We start from the raw sequence: 10,976 nt of genomic DNA, 5'->3' as shown, positions 1-10,976 counted from the left end.
CAATGCCTTTTTTTTATTGCCAAAGCTTTATCCCCACACTGAGTTCATGAATATGCAGAAGCTGCAGCCACAAAGCTTTTCCAAAATCCTTGGCTTGGAAAGAGCAAAGGCCGACACTCCGGTTCCAGACAATGCAGGCCATTCCGTGTCCAGGGCACCAGAGTGGACATGATGCCACAGTAGGCAGGCCATGTGCATGGTGAAATATCCAGTTAGTTAAAAGTTAGTGAATTGAAACTTTGGAGGGATTGATTTACCAATGATTTTACTTCATACATATCTGGATCGTTGTATCATAATGTATATAGTGATTTAAAGTTCTGAGTTCATGTGGTTAAAGTTATTTAAAGGGACACAAAAATCTCCTACAGGGACAAACAAGGAAAATATTTGAGTTCTTTGTGCTGAATTAACCCAGCATGACACAGATGAACACTGGTGACGCAGAATCAACTTAACACTCCAGGTGTTAATTTACCACTGTAATTTATTAATTTTTAATTTTTTTTTATGAAGAACCAGGTCATCTTCTCCTATCCATTCTACACTACAACCAAATGAAAAGGTGTATGATCCAAATCTTGCCTTGTGGTCTTTATCACTTTCTAGAACTTTCCAGAGAAATCTACATGTCCTCACCCAGAGAAGTGCTCTGCTCAGCATCAGCCATTTTTGGCCTTTAAGGGATTACAGTGATGTCATTGGCAAGGTCTCACCCCTATTGGCAGTCATCCTGCTGCAGGTCACCGTTAAGTCTGAGCAGCATGGCTTTTGCATGTGCAATAATTCAGAGTTTGACTTTGATGATAATAGCACTAATAACGGTTTGACAGTGACGGATGGGTGAAGGCGGTTCGGAGGCCTGTGAAGTGACCCTGAGCCCAATCACAGCACTTCCAGGTTAAATGTGACCCCAGGCTGCTTCAAATGGGGTCCTTTGCAGAGCTTCAAAAGGTGCTGAATGGAGAAAGGACAGAGAGAGAGAGAGAGAGAGAGAAAGGGAGAAAGAGAGCTGTGAAGGGACAGGTTGAAACACACATGCAATACATATGCATAATCTTCATGAAAAGTAGCATGGCTCCCAACGTCTTCTCGCTCTCAACAGTGGACATAAGAGATGCAACAGAAATGCCATGGTCATCACACACCCCAACTGCTGCTTTTAACACACTTCCTCCACGACCACACTGCGGTCTCCTGATCGACCTAGACGCCTTCCTCGCCAGTGCACTGCCAGGCCATGTGTTAGACATTAAATGCAATCAGCGAGTGCGTTTTTCGTGAGTGCACCAAGAGATTGAGAGAAAAGCAGATCCAGGCTGATGAATAGCAGAGCCCTTCTCATGCCTGTCTGCTTACAAGGAGCCTGGATAATCAAACCACGGCCTGTTTTCTTTATTTACGCCACACGTCAACGTGGGAGATTTATCGTTATTGTGCAATGACTCTTGATTAGCAGGAGTATGTGGTCAGCTAGCTGAAAAAAACGTCCACTGGTGTTTCTCATGCAAGAATGAGTTTTGTTGTGGGCTGCGATGAGCAGTGTCATGGGAGAAAAATGCTTGGGTGAAATTGTTTTGAAAAAGATAGAGGTGACAGGGACAAAGTGTCCTTTGAGGCAAAGAAAATGGCAAATTTTGCATTGTCTGGTGATTACCAATGAGGCATCTTCTAGTCCTACTCACAGACAACTGACATCTGCTTATTATGCTGGATATATAAAGGAAACCATAAAGAAGCCAGACTGAGGAAAATATACCAAGAACTTTAATTATGCCAGTGCTGTGATTTAGATCTCTACATCAAACAACATTAAAAATACATCTCAATAAATCAAATAAACACCCTGTAGGAAGTCTTCTGATGCACATTGCTAACACACAATACTGTGTCATAGGCTGCCCAAGGCAAGAATAATCAGCAGCCGATCTTCCATCCCTTCCAAGTTAAGAATGAGCCATTGTCTGCCAATCCTGCACTCTCCTCATTGATCCTCCTCTATAACCCTTAATCACCACCAAAGCCCAGCTAGAGAAGTGCTAAGTAACACACTACCTGTCAAATCCACTGGGGTAAGAATTAATTGAATCATGGGGGGAAAGTTTGGACAGTGAGCAGTGCGAATGGGCCGAGTAGCGAGACCTGGGGCACCCCTGCAAGTCATAACTCAGAGCTTAAGAGCGGCAGCCCGCTCGAGGAAGCACCGTCTGCCAATTGATTTACTATCATCCCAGGTCTCAACCCCTCCGTATGATTATGTGCCTTATTAAGTGATTTGCTGAGCATGACAGATTTACTTTATTAGCTACTTTCCCTGGCTGCTTTTGCTGCTTTTGCACTTGAGGACATTTCTTTGAATTGGCTCTTGGTTCTGCCTTAATGGTGTTCAAATTGTTATTCATTCTACCTTGCCTGAAGGATGTCCATATGCTATTTGAAAGAGATCCAAATAATTATAATCATTTTTGTCCTTTCAGATACTCATTGCTAGGACTACCACTTTTTTTTTAAAGCACTAAGCTTAAAAGTTAACTGCTGTACGCTTATGTTCATGTTTATGTTCACGAACTGCAACCTTTGTGAGACAGAAAGGTCATGTAGCATAGATTTTACAGGCATATTTGAGTGGGAATTGCTAGTGACCATATATGTTGGAGGAGCAAGACAACATTAATAACAATATAGCCATGAGAGGCCGTCATAGCTTGACTTAGATTATAGCTATGGGCTATAAGTAACACACATTATAGCTACAGGCTATAATCAAGTGAATTTTTAGACTAACCCTGTTATAGACAGTTAAGAGCCAACGAAACTTGAATGAACTTGAACAAACTAACTACAGTGCTTCTAGAAAGTATACATCCCCCAATGATTGTTTTTCTTTTTGCAGCAACGCAACTTCAAATTTAAGCATCAGTTTTTTTCCTACTCCTTTTGAAGACTCTCTACAGAAATAATGTTCAATAAAGTATTTAGATGTCCTCTGAATTGTTTGAAAATAATAAATAAATAAATAAATAAATAAATAAATAAAACTGTTTAATTGATAGAATTCACGCACTTAGTGTAAATTGTCCTTTTGCAGCAACTAGACATTTGAGTTGTCTTGGAATTGTCTCTATGAGTTGTGCACATCTTGATTTCGGCATTTTCTCTCATTCCTCAATGCAAATTTTCTCAAGCTACCAAATTAGCCAAATTAGATGGAGAATGTTGGTGGACAGAAATTTTCAGGTCATGCTACAGATTTTTAATTGGATTTAAGTCCTGGCTTTGACTCAGCCATTCTAAAACATAAACCTTCTTATTTTTGCAGTCCATACCTTTGCAGTTTATGTCCTGTGCTTCAGCTCATTGTACTGTTGGAACAAATATTTTCACCTTAATTGTAGATGTCAGGCTGACTGGAATGTTCTCCTCAACAATTTCTTAATATACCAATCAACCACAATATTAAAACCACTTGGCTAATATTGTGTAGGCCCCCCTTGTGCAGCCAAAACAGCTCCACAAAACCTCTGAAGGTGTGCTGTGGTATCTGGCACCAAAACGTTAGCAGCAGATCCTTTAAGTCCTGTAAGTTACGAGGTGAGGCCTTCATGGATCGGACTTGTTTGTCCAGCACATCCCACGGCTGCTCGATCAGATTGAGATCTGGGGAATATGGAGACCAAGTCAACACCTTGAGCTCTCTGTCATGTTCCTCAAACTATTCCTGAACAATTTTTTGCAGTGTGGCATGGCACATTATCCTGCTGAAAGAGGCTACTGCCATTAGAGAATACCAGTGCCATGAAGGTGTGTACTTGGTCTGCAACAATGTTTAGGGAGGTGCTATGTGTCAAAGTAACATCCACATGAATGCCAGGACCCAAGTTTTCCCAGCAGAACATTGACCTTCTTCGCATAGTGCATACTCATGCCATCTCTTTCCCAAGTAAATGATGCACACACACTCGGCTATGTGCATGATGTAAAAGAAAACATGACTAATCTGACCAGGCCAACTTCTTCCATTCAATTTGGAGATGCTTTGATCCAGTCATCTAGCCATCACAAATTGGCCCTTGTAAAAGTCGCTCAGATCCTTAAGCTTGCCCATTTTTCTTGCTTCCAAGAGGACTTCAAGAACTGACTGTTCACCTGCTGCCTAATATATCCCACCCCTTGACAGGTGCCATTGTAACGAGACAATCAGTGTTGTTCACTTCACCTGTCAGTGGTTTTAATGGTATGGCTGATTGGTGTAGTTGACTCTATCCATGTTGCCTGGAATGGCAACAAGCTTTCCTGTTCCTCCTGCTGAAAAGCAACCCTAGATCAACATGCTTGATCTCAGGAATGGTGTTACCTGGCTGTTGGGCTGTTATGGCTCAACTTCAGAGTCTCATCAGACAAAAAATTTTTTTTTTTCTTTTTAATTATTTTATTTTAAAAATAAATAAATAAAATAAAATAAAAAAACAGCTCTCAGATTTTCTAAAATGACCTTTCTCAGAAGTGACTTCCTTCTGACCACACTCCCATAGAGGCCAAGGCCAGGTCTGTGGAGAGCTGATGATATTTTTGAAGGCTGTACAAGCTCTCCTATTTCAACCAGTGAGCACTGTAACCCCTTCAGTGTTATAGCTGGACTCTACTCTGACAATTGCAAGAAGGGCACTCAGTTTAGCATGACCTTGGTAGTGTCTGGGTTGTGTCATAATTTTTCCACTGTGTTTTAAAAGATTTCATGGTGCTCCTAAGAAAGTTCAAAGCTTTACTGATGTTTTAAAACCTTTTCCAGATTTTTTCCTCCTAACAACTTTATCTCAAAGCTTCATGACAGTTCCTTGGTCTACATGACAGCATGACTAATCTAATTTGCCATTTTAGGTGTTAGACCTCCCAAAGTTAGAAATATTTAATATTAGTCCTAATTTAGGTTGCTACATGTGAATGAATACTTATCAATTAAGCAGTTTTTAGACTGTGTGTGTGTGTGTATATATGTATATATATATATATATATATATATATATATATATATATATATATGTATATATATGTGTGTGTGTGTGTGTGTGTGTGCGTGTGTGTGTTTTAAATAATTTTGAGGACATCCAAATTTTATATTTCATTTTATTTCTGTAGAGAGTCACTTCAAAATATATCCCAACCTAATATACTTCAGTTTGATGTTGCAATACTGCAAAAAGAGAAATAATCCCTGGAGGCACTGTATGTATGCCAGTAGACTAAAAAGATAAAAGTGTTCATTCTGATAATTTAACATACGTTAAAATTTCTTTTTAAAAAAAATTCAGCCTTAGCCCAATACAACACTTTCAGCAACACTCAGGGATGTATACAGGAAGAGGAGGCTGAATGGTTAAGGCTCTGGGTGAATGATTTGGGTAAGTGCAGAAATATAATAGATAGAATGGGTAAGCAAAAATGACGGCCTCAAGCATTTACTTAAATATAAAAATAAATATCACCAGTGTTACTATAATACTGATGGAAAGGCATAGTGTGGTATTTAATGTGTATATTTAGTTTGATTGGAAAATAAAATTGTGTGGTTTAGTGGTCAAAAATATGAACTTGGTATGAGTAAGGAAAAATATTTGCCAATGTGACATGCCTGTGTGTGTGTGGGTGTGTGTGGGTGTGTGGGTGTGTGTGTGTGTGTGTGTGTGTGTGTGTGTGAGTGTGTTTGGCCCGCAGTTTCAGATTGCCCTCAGAGATTAGATTCATTCCTGACACAGATATTTCCCCAACACTTTGCACTATAGAGGGTCACTCTCGGCCTATTCATTGAATGCTTACTCACCAGGCGCTGACTGCACAGGCCAACAACAGAGGCAGCCAGTGGCCCTGAATGCCCTTAATGCTGACTAGACTCTAACAGCCAATGAATGGAGCTGTCACTACTGTCAGTCTCACTTTTTGTGGCACAATCGCCCTATCACACCCACGCATGCCATCCTGTCTGCCTCAATTACAGCCCAAAAGGGACAAGTACAGGCACAAGCTCCACCTCTTGTGTGACAACGATGAAACAACAACCAACTGAGTCTTTCACCACCCAGAAAGAGAGAGAGGGAGAGAGAGAGAGAGAGAGAGAGAGAGAGAGAGAGAGAGAGAGAGAGAGAGAGAGTGAATTTGCATATACACGAATCTCAAGCTACAGATAATGGGTTTGTAGCTTAATTCCATGTTACATCAGGCAGATTTTTAACATTCATGTTACTTTTGCTATATGACTGATATCAATAAACATTACACTAGGTAAACGTCAAATTTAGACAGTTTGAGGTTTATTAAAACATACTATTGCATGATATAAGGCAGTATTTGTGTTGTTTGCATATACATTCAAGGTTCAGATAAAGGGTTTGTAGCTTAAATTACATATTTAAACATGCATATTTTTGCCAATCATGTTACATTTGCTGTACACAAGATAACAGCAGTCATTGTACACATTATATTATGCAAATTTGACATTTTCAGCTTCATTTAAAAAATTGTTGCATGATATAAGACTGATATATTTGCAAACCTGTATTCAGTATAGTGAGAAATTATGTTCCCATATTTTCTTTTCTTTTTTTTTTTCTTTTTTTACCAATTTGTTTAGTGAAATCAAATTATTGATTTACTGATATCGGCTCCAAAGTCTTAGTGTTCCATGGTACTAAAAACTTTAGTCTTGCACTTTCTTCCAAAAATGTATTTTACTCAAGAAAAATGATGCAATATAAACGTAAATAGAATATAACCTAATATAACTTTAAGTTAGTGTTTCTAACTATTAGTTCTGGAGTCACTTGCACCAAACACACGTGACCCCACTAATACGCATGTTAGATTGTGGTGAAATATTTATATGTGTAGTTTAAGATCAGCATTGCAAACACTGATATAACTCATCTAAATGAAGTAAATCTTGATCATTTGGGATATGGCTCTTATACAGAGGATATTTTTAACTTCATGTTAATACTCGCTCGTCCTCTGCTGGTCAAATAGCATATTAAACTATACACAGTACTTCCACTGGCCTTGAAGCACTCTCAGTGTTTTGTCTCTGCAGGAAGCTGTAGTCCGCTACCACGGCAAAGCAATATTGTAGACTTATTTCCTGCCAAAGTCCGAAATATAATTAATTCTGAAAATATCAATTGAATCGTGCAATAAATAAAGCCAATGTGTTGTTATCTGTTTATTTAAAAATGCACATAATTCCAACATGTTATTTAACTATAACGTAAACTATAATAATAATAAACCTTAGCGATATAATATTATTAGTCATTATTATTAAGAATTATAAGCTAATAAAATATAGGTCTGAAAATTTTCATTTTTCAATATTTTCCCATTGAAACATGGGGGGGGGGAGTACTGTTTTTTTAAATTTTCAATACTAATAAAAATTAACACTACTACTACTACTACTACTACCACCACCAATAATAATAATAATAATAATAATAATAATAATAATAATAATAATAATAAAACAGTAGTAGCAGTAGCAGTAGTGGTAGTAGGCTAGTAGTAGTAGTAGTAGTAGTAGTAGTGTGTTTGTTAGTGTTATTAGTGTTATTGTGGTAAGGATTTGTATAGTAGTAGTTGTAGTAGTAGTAGTAGTAGTAATAGGCTACATTAGTAGCTAGTAGTTAGTGGCAACAACATCAACAACAATAGTAGTAATAATAATAATAATAATAATAATAATAATAATAATAATAATAATAATAATAATAGCAGCAGCAATAATAATAATTATTATTATTATTATTATTGATATTATTATTCATTATTATTTATACATATATATACATATATATATATATATATATACACGTAGGCATATGCCTATGCAAAAGAAAATTATGTGCACACTTTAATAACTTAATCATCGTTATGCAGCTTTATTTATTGTGCTGAATATATCATACACATATTACTGAGCAATATTATTTTGTTTTATTTTTTTATTTTTTTTATTTTTGTGTGTGTGGATCACTTCAGTCCCTAAACGACTCGCTGGAGTCTTTCAACCCCAAGTCCCAGAGGCTCAACTCAGGTTCAAGTCAGATCAGAATATTCTACAGATTTTAGAGGTCTCTTGCGAGTTGCAAAAAATCACCATTGCCTGTTAGAATCATTTATTTCCCCCAGACGACTTCAACTCCGCTCGCCGCTGATTACTTTCCTGTTCTCGATATATTATGTAAAACCTCGGCACTCCACCTTCACATTATTTTTAGGGACCTGTCGCCATGTTTACTCTTCGCGAGGATAAATCGTCCTCTTTTTCCCCGCTCGTTCGCTCCCATCTCCTTCCTAAACTGTGCAGAGCCTGAGGCCTACAGTTGCGCTCGGGCTTATTTGTTTAGGATGGCTGTGCCATTTATTTCCCGCGCTGTGTTTGGGCAGATGGCGGCTCAAGCAGTGCCAAGCGCGCCCGCGTGTTTATTTGAAATTACCGTGTGGCACGCGAGGCTGGCGGAGAGGCCCTCGCGCTCCATGTGCTTCTCGGGGCCTGCGCGCGAGCCGCGAGGCTGCCAGGCGCCCTTTGCTTTTGACAAGAACCAGGCGAGAAAATGGCGCTGGCGTGGACAGAGCGCTTCTCTGTGAGCGCAGGAGCTCCATACGGAAAGCGCCTGGCTTCACGGATGGAATAATTTAATGAAGCAACGAGCTCAGACATCTAACTTAATGTTCAATTCTAACTCTGGCAGCTTCTACAGAATTTGGTGTCATATATATAACGTAATATGAACCGGCCCGAAAAGCTATGGATCATTAAAATCTCCGGTGTTATGTGAAATGATCTTAAGCACGGACTATCTATTTAAGTAGAACATGTTGTGCATATATATATATATATCTTGCTCCAACAAGGTTCAGTGTAATCATTTAACAGTAATTTTGTACCATACCATTTAATTCTCTACGCAATTTCATAAATACAAACACCACCACATACTATTGTACTATACTATACTATACTATTTTTATTATTGCTACAAAGTTATGTAAAACTTTCTTCTAGCCTACTACAGCCAAGAATTCTCCAGAAGTCCTTTGTGTGAAAGGTCCGGGTGATTGACAGCTCACATTACGTTAGCCACACCCCCGAAAATTTAGCCCTGCCCATCTCAATGATACGTCATTTCACGAAGAACCAATCGTTAAGGGACCCATCCATCAATGTCTTCTTATTCACCAATCAGAGTGGACCTATTAAACAGTTTCCAGCCAATCACACACTCCCTGTTTTCATCACTGCGTATATATGCGCGGCCTCGAGCCTGACTGATGGTGTTATGGATTTATAAGGCGTAAAGTGTTGTTTTATTGCGATAAAGGAAGGAAAAGTAATTGACACCCATTGGTACTTTGGGATTCGTGCTGTTTATTGATTTGTTTATGAAATGTCAGAACTTGCAAAGTACAGAATGCACATTTTAATCACAACTCCTTAAAAAAGGCAGAAAAATGTACTTCTTTTTTTATATAAATGTTCTTCACAAATCACGCTCTTTTAGAAACATGTGTTTCTTTATTGTGACACACACACACACACACAAGCGCACGCGCGCATGTCAGAGACATACAGTAACTTGACAAATGAGGATTAGTTCAAAGGTCTTGCCATTCACCAGCTGACTCTGTGACACAACATGACATCACTTTATTCTTGTCATGCCATATGGAAGAGAGACAACATATCTGACCACTGTTTAAAGTGTAAGTCGTTATATAACATCTATAAAGAGTATAATGAGGCAGGGGTAGCTCAGAGGTTAAGGTTATGAGTTAGTGGCCGGAAAGCTGACTACTATTACCAACTGATCAAGTCGTATAATATATATATATATACACACACACACACACACACACACACTTCTCCGAAGTGAATTCATGTACACGCTGAGAAATGGTACCATCAAGGGTACATCTTTTGTACATATAGTATGCATCTTTATACACTCAAGATAACTAATTTTACCTAAAGGGCCACCTTTAAAGTTTTACTCTAAAAGCTAACTAAAGGTACACCACATGCATCGGTGCCTCCTTAATAGTACAACTCCAGCGACAAGGGAAATACAGTTTGGTGCTTTTATTTCTAGGCGTGTAGGAGGCGCTGTCTGTGGTGCTGAAGTTGTACTTGATTGACAGCTGTCATTAGGGCGCGCTTTTCGAGGTGCTCACGTTCGCAATAAAACACCTCACTGATGTTACGGAATGCTGTGCATAGTTCCACATGGATATCATAAAGCTTCCCCTTGCCAAAAACAGTTTATATCAACCTAAGTCTTATCCTTTCTTCATGTGGATGATCTCACCTGGATACTTTAGACTTAAGAACTGCAGCTATAATCATAAAAAAAAAAAAAAAAAATTTAAAATTAAAAAAAACATTGATTCTACTGAACATCTTCTCAACACATTAGTACTGTTTGACTTTACAGTATACAGCTGTAGATGTGTAATGATTGTAATTTATAATCCAAGTATCCTGTGAAGAGAATGAATTCCTATTTTGAGACTGGTTCCCCTAGAGATTTCTACTTCATGTTGTCTCGGGGAGCTTTTCCTTATCACTATGTAGTCTCTGGTTTGCTTATTAGGGATCTGCATCTGAATTTTTAAAAAGCTACATTTGAACAATTTCTATGTATAAAAGTGCTATAGAAATAAACTCAAATTGGATTGAATTGCTTATATTCAGGCCAGGCTGGATATCTCTAAATACATTACAAACCAAAGATAAGATGATCGAAACTTTATCATGCTTTTGAGAAATTTAACAGTTTGATAGTTTGACCTGGACTGACAGTGGTAGCTCAGGTTCTCTGACATCTCAGCAAAACAAAGCAGGTTCTAAACTTTACCATATAGGATACAAACACTTGGGGTACCTCAGTCAGGGCTGCATCTTTTGCCCATTTACTTAGAGGATGTAC

The sequence above is a fragment of the Ictalurus furcatus genome, chromosome 2, assembly GCF_023375685.1.
Source record: "Ictalurus furcatus strain D&B chromosome 2, Billie_1.0, whole genome shotgun sequence".
NCBI lineage: Eukaryota > Metazoa > Chordata > Actinopteri > Siluriformes > Ictaluridae > Ictalurus > Ictalurus furcatus.
Note: the sequence above shows the minus strand (reverse complement) of the source record.